The following is a 20,319-nucleotide window of genomic DNA, read 5'->3' on the forward strand; positions in this document are numbered from 1 at the left end:
ACATTTGGTCGACAGGACATTTGGTCGACAAGACATTTGGTCGACAAGACATTTGGTCGACAAGACATTTGGTCGACAGACATTTGGTCGACAGACATTTGGTCGACAAGACATTTGGTCGACAGGACATTTGGGTTACAGTTAGGGTTAGGGTAGGGTTAGGGTTAGGTTAGGTTAGAGTTAGGGCTAGGGTTAGGGTTAGGATTAGGGTTAGGTTAGGGTTAGGTTAGGGTTAGGTTAGGGTTAGGTTAGGGTTAGTTAACCCTAACCTAACCCTAAAATGAATAAGGTAGTTAACCCTAACCCTAAAATGAATCGTTCTGTCGACCGAATGTCCTGTCGACGAAATATCTTGTCGACCAAATGTCTGTCGACCAATTGTCTGTCGACCAAACGTCCTGTCGACCAAATGTCTGTCGACCAAATGTCTGTCGACCAAACGTCCTGTCGACCAAATGTCCTGTCGACCAAATGTCTTGTCGACCAAATGTCTGTCGACCAAACGTCCTGTCGACCAAATGTCTGTCGACCAAATGACTGTCGACCAATTGTCTTTCGACCAATTGACCGGGTACCCTCGATTCAATATCTATTGTCGCCAACACCAAAGTTCTTAGAAATATTTATGGTCTTTGAACCTCTGTTTATTTTTCTTGCCGGTCATATGTAGGATAGCAAGTTGAATTCAAGTTATGCAAACACCTCTTACCGAGCTGAGGCATAAAATTGCAGTTTTTAATCACATGCATTTCTTTCTTAAACCAAATTGGTTGCTATTGTATTCGGATTGCTTAGTCATTGACTCTGAGGCAATCTTTAAAACATCTAAGTAGAAAAACATAAAAAGTTATACTGCTCTTACATTTTTTATCGATTTACAAAATTCACTGAACCGTTTCTAAACATCATACAAACGACCTGAGTCACGCGTTCGAAGTAAATGCTTATGACATATACATTAACTTAGTGACGTCAGTGGTTTTAACATATTTATTATTCAGGCGAAAAAAATCAATACGTAAAAAACATACATGAACGAGAAAAGTGTTTACATATCTTTTTTTTTGAGCAAATAAAAAATATGTTAAAATCGACTTACTAACTTTTATATGCTAAATACTTATAAAATCACAAAAATATTCCCTATCAGGTAAGTAGGATGAATCTGCGACTGCATTTTTAAGTATTAGTAAGAATCAATTCAGAAGATGTTGAAAGTTGAACTTTTGACATGGTTTGTTCTATGTCTTACACTCTAACGCAATCAACTCATTTCATTTCAGCTTTCACCTGTTACAAAGGGTTTTTATTTTATAATAATCAATGAAGTGCAACAGCTGTAAGAACAAGGCAAGCAATTTCGGCTACTACAGTATATACGTATGGGTGTTCTACTCAAGGGTGCAACAAGCGGAACCAGATGGAGAATTGAACCCATAACCCTTGGATAGCTCTGCCTTTGGCCAACTCGTAAACTTCGATCGTTCTACAAAAACTAGACTATCATCATTCATCATAGCTTATAAGCTTTTGTCAAGGGCTTGAAATTACTTCCACAATAATCATCATTTTTCGCGATTGTAATTTTGTTATAACTAAATATATAGAAAGTAAGGAAATGATTGAGTGATTACAAAATTTAAACAGAAAAGAAAACAAGAAAAAGAAGACTCTTTATAACAAAAAGCACATAATAGGTAAAACGAGTCAAAATAAACAAGTTGAAGAGATCTTGTGAAATATTCATCCTAACTCTAACTATCTTCCTCTCATTAAACATAATGTTGGCTGGCACAGAATACCGTTTTACCGTTTATCGGGAAGATCTTCAATCTACATTTAAGTGAAGGTGACATCAGAACCATGAGTGTGACTCAGGACCATATGACAAACACAGAAAACAACAGACGTTATCTTTACGAAAAGTTATGATGTTTGCAAGATAACAAAGCTGGTGTGTTATGAAACGTAGGCTACCGTCTCGCAAATGAAAAAATATTTTATCTAATCCATGAAAAATCTATAGGCTCTACGCAAATCTATACAAATAAGAAGCCTGAAGTAAAATGGTAATAGCAGGTTCTTAATCTTGTTTTCCTAAATTTTACACCTAATCGTATTGCGATTTTGCACCTAAGAGTAATGCCATAACATAAAGTTCAAAGAGATTTTTAGAGAGGAATTGACAAAGATTCGACGATTCGAATAAACACAAACACCTTGCTAATATGATAACACACGATTAATGGTTTCGGTCTCGAAACAAAATTTGGTAAAATTTTCTCACATATTGAGCAGATTGTGAGATGATCTGCTGTAAGGACAGAAAAACTTTTTCATAACACTTGCAAATATCTATTCTACAAGTTTGACATCTCAAGTTTCAATCAGCAATATTTCAACAATCAATCAAGACAATAATTATGCGCATATAAGCCTTTAGAAGGCAAGGATTGCAAAGTCTAAAAGTGGCTTCAAAATGTTTTTTTTTTCTTAATTTATTACATGTTTCAACTTGAGTTCTAGAAATTCCAACAAAGACAAGAGTAATTTTCTTTCTCTGGAGAAAACGCTCTTTGGCTTCTTCAGATTTATACCTTCCAAACTTGAATAAATCTTACTTTGGCTTGGAAAAAGTTATTTAGTTTTTTAATTGTAATTTTTTCAATCATATCTAACTTACAAGGACAAGCTTGATTGATTTTTTGCTCACTGGTGATAACGCAGCAGAGCAAACAATATTTTTGTTTTGTCTTCTGCCTCTCGTGTGCAAAATCCCGCAGCGGACATCACGGTTTTACTTTTCCTCTTCAACATTTAGAACGTCCAAAAAAATTGGCCTAACACCATTTTAATTTACAGTGGTTTAAACAAAATCTTAAAATGTCTACAGAGATCTTTCATCGTTCTTGAATATTGTAACAACGGAACACAAACTTATATAGAAAGGAGTGTTCTTCATGACAGCCAGCACCAAGCTATGGCTTCCACGCTAGCCATTGAAACTGCCAAATCCCAATCAACTGGACTATGTTTCTCGGCAGCAGATTGTAGCAAGAATTGACAGCGATAGACACAGATGTTTCGCTGTCAATTCTTGCTGCAATCGGACGCCCAAAAACGGATGGTAGCCTACTACAAGCTGTTGACATGGTTGGTAGAATCAAGAGAACTGTACGTCGCTTGTTGCGAAATGTGTTTGTTGGAAGTTCAGCAAGTACGTCAATACGTGCTATATCGCACGGACAGTAATCATGCCACAGCCATTCAGACCGTGCCTTATAGGGAGTTAAAAAGCGTCCGATTGTATAACATCCATAAATCATTGAGAACATGACAAGCAATTATCTCGCTTCTTTAATGTGATAGCGTTACAATGTTCAAATGTTTAATTACTTTTTTATTTATTTGCCTTCAGATATGCCACGATTTTTACGATGCAAAAAGCAAATTTTTGAAGGCAGTTCTACAGTAAATTACAAGAAAAAGAACAAGAAATTATCTATAGTCCTAACAAGTGAATTGTCATACTTGTATATTGTGCGACACAGCTCATTTTTGTTGTTTGAGCTCAAATTCAAGTAGGCCACTTGAACCACATTTCATTTTGCTGTAGATGCTATAAATATGTAACCCTAACCTTATCATCCATAAACAGCTGAAAACCTTGTCAGTATTCTCTTAATCTGACACCTATACTTAGTTCTTTAGTGGACATGCGATTAATTGCAACATTTTGCACCTTCAAACGCGTCACAAATTGGTTACTTTGATTCCCTTGCATGCGACCTTGATGCTGAGCTTTATTGAAGGAATAGGCTCTCTTCTGCCTACTTGTGGTCAGGGCGAACGATAATAACTACTACTACAGTATCATAGCCGATGCGGCCTTTGATGAACTAGATGCTCAGTTCGTAAATTCTTCAAATGTTTCCTTTGTCGTGCAGTGTCCCAAAGTGTTCTTGGTTGGCTGATTGATGCATTTCGTGAAAATTAGATAGAAATGTTGTTCTTTGCCTGCCGCGAGCACGTCTCCCGAGAAGGTGACCGCTTAGACAAAGATTTTCGAATTCTTGTTTTCTGATCATATGACCGAGAAATTTAAGTTGCCTTTGAGTTACAGTATGTTGTTCAATAGTTCCTTATCTTGATGTACCTGGTTTAAAACTTCTGCTTTTGTGATGTGATCAGTATATGAAATCCTGAGCATTCTTCTGTAAAACCACATTTCAGCTGCTTCAACGTTACGCCTAGTTTCTATGTTGAAGGCCGATGTTTCACAACCATACTGGAGAACAGACCACATCAACACTTTGAGAAGTCGCACCTTCAGAGGAATAGAAAGCTTGCGATCCAATAGAATAGGTCGTAGTCTATTAAATGCGTCTTTGGCTAGGCCTATTCTTCGTATCTCTTTTTTACATCGTGCGTCCACTGTTAAAAGAGCATCAAGATAGTTAAAAAAAAGACACTTGTTCAATCATATAAACTAAAAAATCAGAAAATGAAAAATTGAAAACCACTGCAGCATTACTGGGACAAGGTTAGCGGTCTAAATGTGAGTAGTGGGACCACAACGGATTGTGATGCGACGTTCCTATCAAACTGCGTGCTAAAAGGCAAGAAGTTCAATATTTCGTCATCAAGCACTTATTTTATTCAATCAAATAAACTATAATACACTATAAGTTACCGAATCGACAGGTACATAAATTTATTTACAAAGTATATTACATATAAAAAATTGATATATACCTACTGTATAAACAGCAGTCATAATTTATTTGGTCACAATCGATCACGATAAACTAATTTCGTACCGTTTTACATCGAAGTGCTTTTTTGCATTAATTTGTTTTAAGCTAGAATCATATTTGTTTTTAATGTTGCAACCGTAAGTTCGAAAATTCAAGCTGAATAAATTGCTCAAAGCATCTATGTTAGTTATTTAAAAAAATATGTATATATTGCTAAATGGCTTTAATATATGTCGAAATGTCGAATAAATCATTAAATCATTTTGTCTTTGTGCTGGCAAGAATACAGGGATTTGACTTGAAAAAAAATGAACAAAGCTTTGATTGTTAATTTTACGGAAATGTATTCTTAGAAACTGGCTTCTTTAGCTCCGTGTGATAATAGACTTTTACTCCGTTTGTTTGAATTAATCGCCATATTTGCATTTGTTTGCGTGGCCAAGCAAGAAATGGCAAGAAATTCGTTAGTGGAAAATCATCGACTAAAATTAGGTGTAAAATTATCACGAACATCTAAAACCAAACCATCATTATCAATCACAGCATTTCTTTCTGACTTGAATCAAGAGAAAAAAATTATATTCTACATTAAATTTCGGAATTTTGTTTAGAACCGAAAGGTACATGGAATCTAGAAGATTTTCTTATTATTTTTTATGTTTTCTAACTGTCTAACTGAATAGACCTGCATTATATACAGCATAATTTAGATTATACTTTAAAAAAATTTGTAATTTGCATTCAAAATTCTCATGCAGCATATTATGACTATTGGTTTGTCTATCATGGCGAGAAACTCAAACTTCAATTCAAACTGACAAACACCCAACTGATGACATGAGAAATGCATGCAGCCTATTGTACAAAACCATGATAGCAACAGCAAAAATGTCTCTCTCTTGAATGAACTGGGAATAAAACGATAAAAATGAACTTGTAAAGGACATCGATGTCATAGCCATGGAAATCAAAATGCAACTTTAAGCATTTAAAAATTTGTATTGTCTACAATTGATTAATTGATTTGATCTTTATTCTCGGACTGGGAAAGCTTCTATGAGAGCTTAATCCTGGCAGTTTTGTATACTTGTAGAGGTTTTGAATCACTGACACAAGCCCGGTCACCGAGATGGACAGAGTAGAGTTTCCCATGGTCGTTGAAGTGTTGTTGCCGGAGAAGTATTTCATGCACAAGGTGCCGCTGAATGGAGAGCAGTCCTGAAGGGCACTGCTCAAGTGCACACCTCAAAAGTCGGACCAGCATCGCTTGATCTTAAACCGGGCGCGTTACCACTAACAGTGCCGGTCTTAGGGTATTTCGGGCTCTGTGCAGAATATACTTTGCGGGCCCCAATGACAATGATCCAATTCAGTAGCGTAGCTAGGTATTTTGAAAGGGGAAAGGGGGTGGTTTGACGGTCGGCGGACGAAGCCTGGCGGTGTGTTTGCCGAAGGCGACACCTAGCGGCGGAGGGTCTGGGGGGTCTCCCCAGGAAATTTTGAAAAATTACTTTGAATTTGGGGCATTCTGAGAGCTTGTTCAACAAAAATTTGGGTATGAATATTACTGTAAAATGGTGCTGTCCGGTGGCATAGCAAAAGGATAAGATCATGTTTTCTTCGGCATTTTTCAGAAATAAAGCTATATGTCTCTATGTTGAGTCTGGATGCAACCTCTTTCGTCCCTTGAACAATTCGCACCCCGATTTCGTACCCTAACCCTGTTGACATTTCTAACCCTGACGTGATTGCATAGCACGAACAATTGTTGAGAGAATATAATTTCCAACACATTCTAGGGCGCATCTAGAAAATGCTAATACTGTATCCTTTAGCTTCCATTTAAGCAGAAAAACTTTGGATTTTTAGGTTGCTTCAACGTTTGATGACATTAAATCAGCATAATAACGGTGAATTCTTCGCTAAAAATGGATGGGAGTAGGCTACCTACTTCTACACTAATCAGGGCAATTTAGTGCAAATGTTAGCCTACATCACAATGTCTGGCTTTGATCTCCGAGTAATATTGATAAGACAAGATTGGTTACAAAATTAAATTATACGAGTAGGCTAAGTTTTGGTATTACAGTAAGACAGAAAAGGCCCAGGAAAAATTTTATAAGTGAAAATGAATACGATGAACCTACAGTAGGCTACTTGCTCTCCATCACTTTCGCTCACATGACATGCAAAAATAAACCTAAGGATAAAAGCCTATTGAAACTTTGCACAGCAGAAAACAGTAACATTAGTGCAGAAGTTTTCCGACTCCTGCCAAGAGCATTGTGACGCAAGAAGCCACACGACCTCATTCGGTGGAAGTTAATCAGTTATGTTGTGTATTGGGCAGCTACAGGGTGCTTTGACTCTTCAATGGTCTGGTCTGATGAAGGCCTTTCAGAGTGAAGAATTAGGCTATCAACATAAAGTGATTAAGCATGACGATCGAAGTTAAATCTCGGGTGTCCGCCGTGAGACTTAATTTGTCCGCCGAGATAGCTGCTCAGACTGGACAGGTTTGTCCGCTATCAACAAAATCTAATTTCGACCTATTTCGTCCCTTGAAAAGATCGGGAAAAGTTTTAAAATATTGGCGGCAACTCCGATCAGCGATTTCGGCTAAAAGTTGTTTTTTTTCTCGATCTTTTCAGGGTACGAAATTTTCATGGGACGAAATAGGTTGTTTTTCTATGTTTTTTTGTTGCTAATTCCTTTGTTGAATTCACTTGTTGAATTTTTCCATTGGAAATGACAAAAATTACTGCATTTCTGAGTAAATTGCGGGCCCCCTAATTTGCGGGCCCTGTGCGATCGCACTGTTCGCACACCCCAAAGACCAGCACTGCCACTAAGCAATTGAAAAAAACGTGCTTTTTTACAAAAGCACAATATTTGATATTGTTGAAGTATGGCTGTTTAACCGAATACATAGACTATGTAGGGAACTAACTTATGTGGTACATAAGCCTACTGTAGTAAGTGTTGAGAATTGAGAAGCATTTAGTTTCAATTTGCATCATTTTTTTTTTTTTTTTTTTATTTGCATCGTTTTGCTGCAATCTATGTTTGGAAAATGGGGGATTTATGTAGGCTACATTCTGTGTTCTTTTAATGTGATGAAACTTGCCAGTTAATTTGAAAAGAAAACTAACTAAAGCGTTTTATTTACCAATAAGGCTAATGTCAATAAAACTCACTTCTCTACTTCAAGAAACATTAAGGAAATACGTCACAGTTGTGGTTTGAATATCGTTGAGACAATTATGAGAAAATCACTTAACTACTTTGGACTGAAGTTGTCTAAAAATGAAGATTTAGGTACTCTATCAATTTCAATAAGCTACTCCATCAAATTACTTTCTGATAAATGAACAATCGTGTTCAATTGAGTATATGCGAGCCGAAACTGTGTTGCACAGCTTCATACCTAAAAAAGTATTGACTTGCAAGATAGGTTTTCAAGCAAATGTCATGCAAATAAATCAAGTTTTTTGACTCTGACATTTGCTAATAAAAAGAAAAAATATATAGGAAAATTTTTCAGCAAATATAATGTAGTTGCTTTTCTCCTAAAAAACGTTATAATTTCACCTTTATTGGGATCCTCAGAAGATTCTTGTTCAAACAAAATCTTAGTATTTCTGTTTTAATAAAAACCTGTTGACCATAGCCTATCTTTTGACTATAAGAAACTAATAAGCGTACCAGAACTTATGGTCATGAAAACGGTAGTGTGTAAGGCCAATGCCATTGTAACCTGATGAAGTATAAGTCACTCCGAAGACTCCTTATGCGATGAAACTTCTTTACTGTAGATCTTGGCTTTTAGTTCATTAGCTGTCAAATACCCAAGAAGTTATTGTGAAGGGATGTAATCTTTGTTACAACTTATTACATTTGTTACAGTGTTTGTTACAACTATAACTAGATATTATAACTAGAACTCCACTTCGAACATCGAATTTAATACACTCGCAATGAAAAGGACTCAAGTAATGTTGCATCGTTCGGTATGAATATGATGATAAGTGAGCGACCAATGCTAAAAATTTCCAGTTATACTGTAGTTTTGTGCTTAATTCAATGTAAGCCATAAAATCGATCAATCGGTCAGGTTTATTTCAATAAGTTATAGCTTCACATACAATACAAAGGTAGGCTACATTGTACAAAAGTATCATTTCAAACATATAACTTTTATCCATGTGAAAGCTGCATTTTTGTGGAACCAAAAAAACTCATGCGGTTATCAGAGCAAATGTAGCCCATTAATTTAAATACAATTTAAGCAATGGTAAGGTAATACCCGATAGAAGAGAGTAGCGAGAAAGGATGTAGCCAGAAGTAATAAAAAATATACCCAACAATTCTTTTTGTTAAGTTCTTTAAATTCTTCAATACTTTTTTGAATTGCATTTCTGTGCCAAACGTGACAGAAAATACCCTAGCTACTCAGAATTAACTACGACTGCGTGTTAAAGGTCACCTAATGCATTCAACAGATGTCTGCCAAAATTAATGATTACCTAGAAAACGAGCGCGTTATGTTAACATTTGCTAGGATGTAAATGCGTTTTTAAATTAAAACAAAACGGTGTAGAGTGAATTGTAGTCTTAGAAAGACTATCTGTGGCTTCCGATGCAAAAATCTAAATGAGCAAAGCGATCAGAGGAAAATTAGCAAAGTGGTGCTTTTCTGAAATTCTTTCATGGAAAATTCCAAGAGCAACATTCATGAAAGAAACCTGGGTTTGTGAAATCAATCATTCCCAAGCGTGAATCAATCAGTTTGACGCATGGACGTACTGTCGAACACGTCAAACTCACTTGACCGCAACTTGACTTTTGCAATGGCCACACGTCTCAAAAACTACCAAATGACGTGTGATTGCACATGTTTTTACGCTGATGCAAAAACTCAATTATCTTTTGTTTTGTGAAAAAGCTGAAACAGCTCCCATCTCCAACCCATGTCGGCCACACTGACAAAGTTACTGTTTAGTGGCGTGTGCAACAGTTGTCAAGAACGGGATACAAAGCATTATTTTTAACTTTGTGTAAAAATAAACTAATAATTAATATAGCATCTTGTTGTAGACTTCTAATGAATAACAAGCTGGGATATAAGTTTGACTCAAATTATGCACGAACTCCAAAAACTGCCGGGTCTAAGCTGAATGGTTTGAATCAACTGAATTAACAAAGGAATCTGCGTGTATCCGAGATATAGATCTCCTTGAAAGCATGAAGTTTGCAAGGCTTGAAAATTATTTGCAAACTTCATTCTTTAGCGCCACTGGTGGTAAAATTTAGGCATGTATCATTAGTTTTGTTATGGTTTGGTTTTGAATTTTGATTCTCAGATTGACAAGCCTTTGGTAGGTTATTCCTGGTAGTTCCGCGTACTTGTAGAGACATTGAAGCACTGACGCAAGGCCGGTTACCGAGATTGGCAAAGTAAACTTTCTGTAGCTGTTGTTGAAGTGCTGTTTTGTGTGAGCTATTCCATCCATTAGGTGCCGCTGAATGAAGAGCAGTTCTGACATGCGTTGATCAAGTGCACACCTCGAGAGTCGAATCAACGTCGCTAGATCATTAGCAGAGTTAGATCAATTACATAGTTTCAAGTTCGATTACACTACAATTACCCTTCTGAAATTGCAATTATAATTACAATTACTTTCAAATATGATTAATTGCACGCTTCAATGAAAAAAATAGTTGGATAATATCAAAGACAGTAGAATTGCATTTAATAAAAATTTGGCTGAGAAAATTGTTTGCAAAAATGTTTTGCAATTACAATTATAATTACAATTACATAAAAATGTGTAATTAATTGCATTGTAATTGATTCAACTTTGATCTTGAGTCAAGCCCTTAACCACTGAGCTAAAGAGAAGGATTGATTCAAATTTGTGCAGTGCTTGACAAGTTACTTGCCTTGTCAACAAAGCTTCAATGTTTTCAGGAGTTCATTGGATGTAAAAAATATTTAGCTTTATTGAGTGGGTGTGCCTAACTCACGTGGTCAGTGGCGTAAGCAAGGGAGGTAGGCTAATTTGACATAATATGACTTATTTGTTGTTATTAGTAAATGCATGTTTTCTCAATCCGTTTTCGTTTCAATTCGAAAAAAATGCGAATGCCCCCTTTAGGAAAATCCTGCGTACGCCACAGCACATGGTTAACTGTTCTGCCTTTGAAAATAAAACCGTATTTTTTTAGGCCTACACATTTGATCACAGTAGTATCAGGTTCAGACGATTCATTCAATATTTAATAAATATTTTTAAAGCTTGGAAGATAGCCGAAAAAATACAAAGGCTCAGCCTAAAACGTGAAAATGCAATTCGACAAATCTGTCTCTCAGATCCCAAGTGGAAAATCTGTCTCTGTTTGTCAACTAGAACAAAATTTTGAACGCCGGAAGCAAGTCTGAGATCAAAATGTTTTTAATCAAGCCACAAAAATTTGCATGGATACGCCAGGTCATATAAGTCCTTGATCGCAAAATAAAGCCAAAATATAATTATGCAACTCTTCAATACGTCAATGTAAATCACAACAAATCTTGCTTGAACAATTTACAAGTGATTAAACCCCATTCAACTTTGACCTAATTCAAAATTTGACCAATTGTAATAGAGTGACCTGCTTGATTTTTGCAACAAATTTAAATCATTAAAACACTCATTTTGTTTAATTTTGCGATAAAGCAGTGGCCGAGTGGTTAGGACGTTGGGCTCGCAGTTAAAAGTCTGCATGTTCGACTCCAGTCACCCGCACTTGCTGTTGTTTCTCTGGGCAAGAAACTTTACGATAATTGCCTCTAACCAAAGATCGATTTCGAGTAATGGGTAGTACCAAATTTAAGTCGTAAGTAGAGTAGACAACCCGAAACAGAAATTGCCGTCGGCTGCAGCGTGGGTCAGGTGCAGTGGCGCGGGAACTATTTTTCTCTAGGGGGGGCTGAAGCTGCCATTAGTGTTGTGAGCTTCTGGGAGGCTTCGCCCCCCAGACCCCCCTTATGTACGAGAACGTTTAAAACTGGTAGCAAGTTTTATAGGTCCCTCCTGTGTGTAAAACGACGCCAAAACACACACATTGTAAGTTGTAAGAAACGAAGAACGGCAACAACAAAGCAGCTGTTCAGAGAATTAAAAAGAAAACGAACAAATTAGAAAGTGATGTGAAAACGACAGTTTGTGGAAATGAGTTCTCACACTCTTCCGAAGATTGCTTTTCGCTCAGGTTTTTCTCTATGAATTGTGTCATGAGCTTTTTGACATCGACAATGTTCAAAATGTTTTGGTGGACATACATCAACGCAAGATGAGTAAGTCTGTATTGTGTCATTGAGCTTCTTAACCACGTTTTCAGGCGTCTTAGAGCAGAAAAAGAACTTTCTGATGATGCATCTGAAACCGGGAGGCAAAGGCAGAGCTCCACGAATTTTCACGTTTCTTTGAAAAGATCAGTGTTGGAGGGTTTAGTTGCGACAGTATCTCAGCAACCTTTTGAACGGAGTTTGCGGTTTTTCCACTTATACAGCATCGCTGAGCAAGGTAAGTTCCGTTTTAGGCGATCTTTTCTGATGGCATCTGGTAAGCTGATCTCAGTATCAGATCCTTCCTCACCGTTTGCACAGCTCAGAAGGACCTTTTCTCTGGTGGCTGCTGTGAGCAGATCCACCTGGTCGAATCTTCGATCATGCTCAGCTTGAACAACTCAAGGGCTTTGATGTATTGCCGTTTCCACGCTCCTTCTCCCGCAGACGACAAAGCATCCGATTCCTCTGTGTTTCAAAATTTTGCTGAAGTTTTGCTCACTCGGAGATCCTTTGGCGTCTTTAGGTTATTGGCAGACGCTGGGACGTTCGCTGCTTCCACAAGTTTGGAAACGGATTCATCTTTTCTGAGATTTTTGATCCGTTTGCGGAAACTGGTGATGGATCCAAAGCTGAAGAAGCGGAGATCTTCTTGTTTTGGAGCTGTCTAGCGACGGCTTCTGCGGGCTGAAAAACTTCACCTCTGCAAGTAATCGCAAAATAAAGCCGCATCGTGTGTGCTTTTTTTACCAAGCTGAATAGGCTATCTTTGCACGTGCGTCTCCTTCCATTGCACTATCTTCTGTCATGTCGGTCAGACATTGCAACAGGGTAGGGTAGCACTTAACAACACGAACGAGGGCAGAAGCACGAACGCACCAACGAGTAGGACACAAACCCAGAAAATTGCAGGCAACTTCATCGGAACCAAAAAACGACATGAATAAAGATTTACGTTTAGACGATTCACGAATTACAACTGCAACACCTTGAACGAAGTTTAAGGCATCGGCAATAAGCCTCACCTCCTTTACAACGTCTTGCAAAATCAAATCGAGAGCATGATTACTGCAGTGAATGTATAACGATCCAAGGCATAATGCTTTAAGTTTGGCCCGCACTCCGTTATAACAACCACATCTCTTGCTGTTCTATGCTGTAAGTGTAAAGTGAATATTGCAGAATGATGTCCAATAAACGATGGAGCGCCGTGTTAGTAGGGAGGGTGGCTGGAACCGCTACTGCGAGGTATAGTTCCCTGTGATTGACGACTCTTTATTTTGAATGATGAGCACGATTACACGTAATAGGAACTCGATCGATTCATCGTAGCAATTATTGTTCGAATAATTTTCTGAAAATATGTTATGTACCTTCAATTATCAGAATTTTCTAGGAGGGCTGAAGCAATTATCCAAAATTCCAGGGGGGGCTGAATTAGCTCTAGGGGGGGCTGAAGCCCCTTGAGCACCCCTACTTCCCGCGCCCTTGGTCAGGTGTACGTCGGAAGGCGTACACCGATGCATAGCGCTCAAGTCCGCTTTCCAGCAATGCAGGATAAAGATATGCAAAACAAACACATACAAGAAAACATTTGTAAACGTAGGCTCTACAGTTCAATGATTTAAACACTCATGATGAAAAGTTATAATGCTGAAATCGCAATTGCTTTACACTAAAGCTTTTTTTACTCTATAGCGCTAAAATAGCTGAAATGTTTTACGTGCTGCTATAAAAATTCAACCAATACAATTGTTTTGAACAACAATGATCCATTTCTGTTCCGATACAGATCCAGTTCCAAAACAAATGTAGAATAAAAGTAAATTCGCGTGCCTCCTACTAAAACGAAAAAAAAATGTAGGCCATATGTTTCCCAGAGTTTCCAAACTTTTTTAAACTAGCTCAATCACGTTTTATTTTGTTTGTCGTATCCAGGCTTACACCCGGTGGTTGAAGATTTAGATTGAGTGAACGGGAAGGCAAGGAAGCCAATCTTCGTGTCCACCTTCAGGCATGCCTTTAAGTGTCCTGCCACAGACACAGCCGCATGCTCTATGCAGCCGACATTTATTAATCCTAACTGTTGCATAGGAGCAAGAGTGTTACATCAAATCTATTTAAGTTTTTGGAAAAAAAGCTTCTGCTTTTTGAGAAAGAACTTTGCCTCTTTCATCGATGTGTTTGCTAGTGATTCATTTTTTAGCCGTGAAACAAACCGTATCACCGTTTGCCTGTTTTTACCTACTGAGTTTTTAGGTTCATTGAAAGCACTTGACCGAGTGGACCATTCGGTCTTGTTTCTTAAGCCTGTTGAACGATCTGTGCCCATAATATTGTGGGCTACGATTGTCGTAATGCTAGCATGCAAATCAATCAATGGCCGTGAGGTGGGGCTGTTACTATTTCCATTATTTCATGTAACCTATCATCATACGAGGTAAGACAAGTGTACGGTCGTTGAAAAGGATAATTTGGATTCGGTACGATAGAGACCCCGGGCCCAAATCACACATATTTAAGAAAAGCACACTACTTCTAAAGAATAGGCGGTGGTTTTTTCAATTTTTCCTGCCACTTGGAAAGATTATGGGCCCCTAGAATCATTTCGGGTCCGGGTCTACATGTACCCCCTTGACCTCGTAATGCTACTGGGTAAGGCAAGAGGAGGCAAGCTATTAGGCTTCACTTTTTTACATCCTATGGCTATCACTATGTAAATGATGTATCATCTAAATTGAACAAATTTTAATTTGGAGATTTGGCTGCAGCCTTGGCAGTGTTCGCCTGAACCCTGTAGCTGCCACGGGCTGTTTAAATCTCAAGCCCTAAAATTAACACTGATTGCAATCACCATAACTCTAGCTTTTATTTTACAAAATGCATGGGTCTAACTTTTTTAAAAAGAAGAAAAAATATATTTTCAAAAAGTTGAAAACAGTTACTAAGTTTGTATTTAAAATTTGTTTGCAATTTTCAATCATTTACAAAAAATTTTCTTGCAAAATAAAGTTCATTCTTTGGGCTGCGCCCACCTTGACGTCACTTGAAATATAATATAACATAATGAACACCACTGTCACGGCATATTTGTGGAAAGCCTGATACTTGCCTGACACCTAGTGGTTAAGTTTAATGCAGTTTAAAGATTTTTTTAGATGCTCAAACGTAAATAAAAGAAATAAAAAATGCAAAATTTTTGTAGTTTAAACAACATGATACGTTCTAGCCTACTGGTGAAAATTAAGCTAAACTATCACACGATGTGTAAAGAGATTTCCAAGGAAAAATGCACCAAATTTGTAAATATATTTGAAAAGACCTTTAAAAATACAATAACTTTTATGTTTTGATTTTTTCTGCCAGTTACCATTCTCAAATATAGCAGTTCAGAATCGCAGCCTTGCTGGAACAAAATTCTGAAAAATGCATTGAAAAAATGTATTAAGGGGTTTACAGATCATATTCGAATCTAAAAGTTGAGTTCAATTGATATAGCCTACTTTCATTGGAGTTTTTTTGAGATTGTTCTTAAGTGTTTGTCCGAGTTCGACAGCAAGATTCACGAGGCACTGATTACTATTCTCTAACCCAGAGCTTAACAGGCAATTGTTTGCCGGCGGAGCTTCCTATCTCTTTAACAGTCTTTGAATAAATTGTCACCTGTTGTGCTTCACATATTGTGCTTTGTTCATGCAATTATCTCGTGGTGTGCTTCCGCCTGTCTCGCATAATCTGCTTGGACATTTCGTTTTTGAACAATTAATTTTTCCTCTTTCTAATACAAGTAAGTTAGGCCTAGTTCATTTGTAAATCTTTCAGTGATCATTTCGTGTGTGCGCAAGATAAGCAGTTTCTCAAATGTTAGATTAGAATTAGATCATCTTTTTGTTGTTAAGCGGTAGCCTAGTAAAATTATAGGTAAGTAGGTAAAATTATTTTTCGTTTTAGGCTTAATAAAGGTTATATTATGCACAGCAGAAAATGTTTGGTGTTTTGTTTTTATAATGTTAAGTGTTGTGTTGTTTCTCAGTTATTTATGTTTACGATTAAAAATTAGCTTACTTAAATTGTGTTTCCTATTGCCTATTAGTCTTGTAATTAACCTAGGAATTTCAAGTTTTTATTTTACTGTATTCATATGGAAAGTTAGAACGGTCACTGTCTACAAAGACGGGGTACGTCAGTTGTTGTATTGCGACATTTCGGCAGAAAACCACCTCCCATAAAGAGGAACGTTATTTATTTCAACCGTTAATTACACGTTATCAAAATAGTTTACTCAATACAATTAGCGCAAACAGCTGCTGTTTGCATTGAGTTGTACGAGATAGCCTAATCCTACAATAGTTTTCCAGCTGAGAAAGATGAACGTTTTTATTCGACTTTTGGGAAAAAAGGAAATGCATGGATTCCAGGCTGGAGATCTGCAGTCACTAAGAAAAGTGCAATGCAGTAGCCTAGTACCTAGTTAGTTATATCATGTGTTGGTCAAGTAGTTCAAGATAAGCGAACTGTGGTGAAATGCATAGCTAAGCATTGCCTGTCACGGTAGTTTAACGAAAAGTATAGCCTACTATAGAGTTTGAAGTTGATCTAATTTATTTGCTGATTTTTCAATCTCAGTAGGCTACTTGTAAAAAGAACAAGAAAAAAACTCTATAATAAAATGTCCAACCAGAGATTTTCAGTAATAAGGAGGGCATTATATTTATAGGAATATACATGCTTCAAGGAAAAGATAGATCAAAATGGCAAAGGATTGCTATATGTCATCTACTCATCTGCTACTCGAGGCCGGTTACAATCTCTTAATATTCTTCGATTTCGACCTGGGCGAACATATTATTCAACCAGTCGCATAGGTTTTGGTAGCCTAGTTTAGTTTCATCATTCTGAATAGTGTTGGATGAACCAATGTTGAGGAACATTAGAAAATGTGTAGTTTCAGAAAAGCAAAGAAAAACTGGAGATCAGGTTTGGGATGTAGCCTAACTCATAAACTTGGAAAATTTATTGACTTGGTGGTTGCTCGTGGCGTGATAGAGTACGTAGTAATAGGCTACGCAACTTCCCTGTGAAGAGTTTGTGGGAGACATCATCATGGGGATGTTCAATTGTTCAGTGTCTTTTCGAACCATGCCAAGGGACAGGTTTTTGGAAATTATAAAACTCCAACCGCCTATATGACAAGTTTGCAGTCGCTTTACAACTTTGGAACAGTTTTATTTTTAACTGCCAAAAAACATTCGTAGCGGTAGCCTACCACAATGAACTATTAGGCTACAGTGAATGAGCAACTGCTGCCATGCAAAGCACGCTGCAAGTTCATACAGTATTTGATCAATAAACCAGATAAGTTAGCTAAGTTAATAATCCAGCTAAGATCCAGCTGAGAAGTTTGATAAGATTAATAAACAAGATAAGTTACACTAAACAGTGTGAAATTCTGACTGGCTGACATTTAATGTTGAAAAAAAATTATTCAACGGTAGCCTATTACTTATGTTGCCTAGAAAAGTTATAGGCTACAAGGACCCAAATGTGAGTGTGCCAAGTGAGTTTTGCCCTTGTAAAATTTGAAAATTGCTTTTGAATGAATCACCCTCTGTATCGAGTTGTTTAACAAACTGTTCTATTAGACCGAGTTTTGTGTGAAAAAGTAGCCTACCGTAGCCTACTTCTGTTGCATCTAGGCTACCAATAGTTGTTGCTTTACATTAAAAGTGTCAATCTCATAGCTAGTTCTTGGAGGCCAATTCTCCTTCTTGTAGTAGTGAACAAGTATAACTTATTTTTGCAGTCCCAGAGACAAAGAATTAAAGCATTGGAACTTGATAAAGCTACTTGAAGTCCCTTTAAAAAAGACTACACTTTTTGCGACCCCTGTAGTTCGTACACGACCCCTTGCAGGGTCGCAACCCCCAGTTTAGGAATCCCTGGGCTATGCAACCAATGTGCGGACGATCTGCTTCGAAAACATGCTAAATGCGTGAATAACAAAATTTTTGTTTAAGTAAAAACCTAGCCTACTTATTATTTCAATCTGACACCTGTCTATAATTGAATGTGTGTCTTTCATTCATTTTCTGAAAAAAGCCTACGCAAAACATTTGTTGAAAGCTGTTTTTAGAATAAAATTTAGGCTAACCTACAGCCATGGGAATTTAATGCTTTAAATTTGACCTGTCCATTGTCCAATGTTCTAGCCTACTGTAGGTACCATAGCCTAGGCTACTGCGGTCAGGGCCTCTGAGAGAAATTTTCACTAGGGGGTACGACGAGTCATTCCGGACCCCCCTCTCACTCCGGGCCCCTTTTGTCTTGGGAAAAACATGTGATGTTTGCTTAGGCGTACTGCACTTGCACACCATACAACATTTGTGCGCAATAGTAGTATCAAGCTGCAATAAAACTATTTTTTAATTTTGATAGGCTATGCACCATAATACTGAATATGAAAGAGGATAAATATGTCATTTCACTCATGTGATATAATCCTACCCCGTAGCCGGTCGTTTGGTCGACAGGACATTTGGTTGACAAGACATTTGGTCGACAGGACATTTGGTCAACAAGACATTTGGTCGACAGGACATTCGAGTTAGGGTTAGGCTAGGGTTAAGGTTAGTTAACTAACCCTAAAATAAATCGTTCTGTTGACCTAACGTCCTGTCGATCAAATGTCTTGTCGACCAACCAAATGACCGGGTACCGGCCTACCCTGCCCTGCTGCCAGATAAGATTAGACTGAGCATCATAAAATACAAGTTTGTAACAACAGAGAAGGGCATTGGCCTACCCTAGATTAAATTCTATCCCATGCATCTGAATAATGACACAATGTAAGGTTTAAGTCGCCCCGATAGCTCAGTTGGTTAGCAAGTGACTTCGTGAACGAAGAAGCTTTAAGATCAAGCGGTGCTGGTTCGACTTTCGGGGTGTGCGCTTGAGCAACGCATTCTAAGAACTGCTCTCCATTTAGTGGCACCTAATAGATGTAATAATTCCCAGGTAACAAGACTTCAACAATCGGAAATTTCACTCTGCCAATCTCCGTAACCGGCCTTGCTACAAGAGCCTGAATAAACTGAACTTATTGGTGCGGCCCGCTTCAGCTCTCCTTAGTGCTAAAGTGGCCCGCATGCAAAAAAGGTTGGTGACCCCTGCTGTAGACTAGGGGAAGGTCGGGACCTGCGAGCCACTTTTTTCTTTTAGATGCATATCTTCTAGGTTTCTCAATATTTTTCTCTAAAAATTAGTTTTGCAATGCCTTGTATTGCTACCTACTCTACAACAAAAGCACAAGTTATTATTTCAGCGAATGTTTAATTTACGCTCAAAAACATAAACACGCGCCAAGCGGCTTATCGCGATAAGCGATAAGCGATAAGCCACAATTGCGACAAGCCAAAAAATGTGGTATTTTAGCAAAGAAATCACTTCGCCATATCAAAAATACAATTCTAAAACATAGTTGTATTATTTATATGTGAAATCAATCTTCAAGCCAGCTTCCAAGCTTTAAATTTTGAAATAAACGATGGAGAATTTTCAAATGATTCCTTGGGATGAGTTGTCAGAATTTTCATGTGAAATAGCATAATTAATAGTTGCAAACGAAACAAAAGTCAGAATTGTGATATATCCCAATGGAAAGGTGTAAAAACAAAAAAATGATGTCATATGACACTTTAACATCTACTATCACAGGCACTTGTCATGGCTTGTAGGTCCCAACATAAGGTGACTCAAGGCTCCCTACCTGATCGTTCAAAAATGAAACAACAGCTGAAAAAAAACTAACATTGCTATCTAAAAAACTTTCAGCTTAATCTCATCATAAATACATCACCTACCACTATAAAAAAGTTCATGAACATTTCTTGCATAACAAATGAGTTATTTTAAAACACATTCAGCCAAAAAAAAATTACTTTTTTAACCCAAAACCTATAAATCCTCTTTGCACCTTCATTTTTAGTACAATTTTGACCAAAGGATTGTGGGAAAGTTATCCAAGCATAAAAAATATAATGACGTCAAAAAATGCAAAAAGAGCACTTTATATTAAAAAAAACGGGGGTGGATTATGGCTCTCACCATGATCATGGGTCCCGACCTTCCCCTACTAGGCTATAGCATAGATTTGTTACAATGAGGCGACAGAGGTGCACGAAATCAAATTTTTGGAGCCTATATCTATTCATGCTCCACTACGACTCCAAAGTT

This window comes from Aplidium turbinatum, chromosome 13 (genome assembly GCF_918807975.1).
Source record: "Aplidium turbinatum chromosome 13, kaAplTurb1.1, whole genome shotgun sequence".
In the NCBI taxonomy this organism is placed as follows: Eukaryota; Metazoa; Chordata; class Ascidiacea; order Aplousobranchia; family Polyclinidae; genus Aplidium; species Aplidium turbinatum.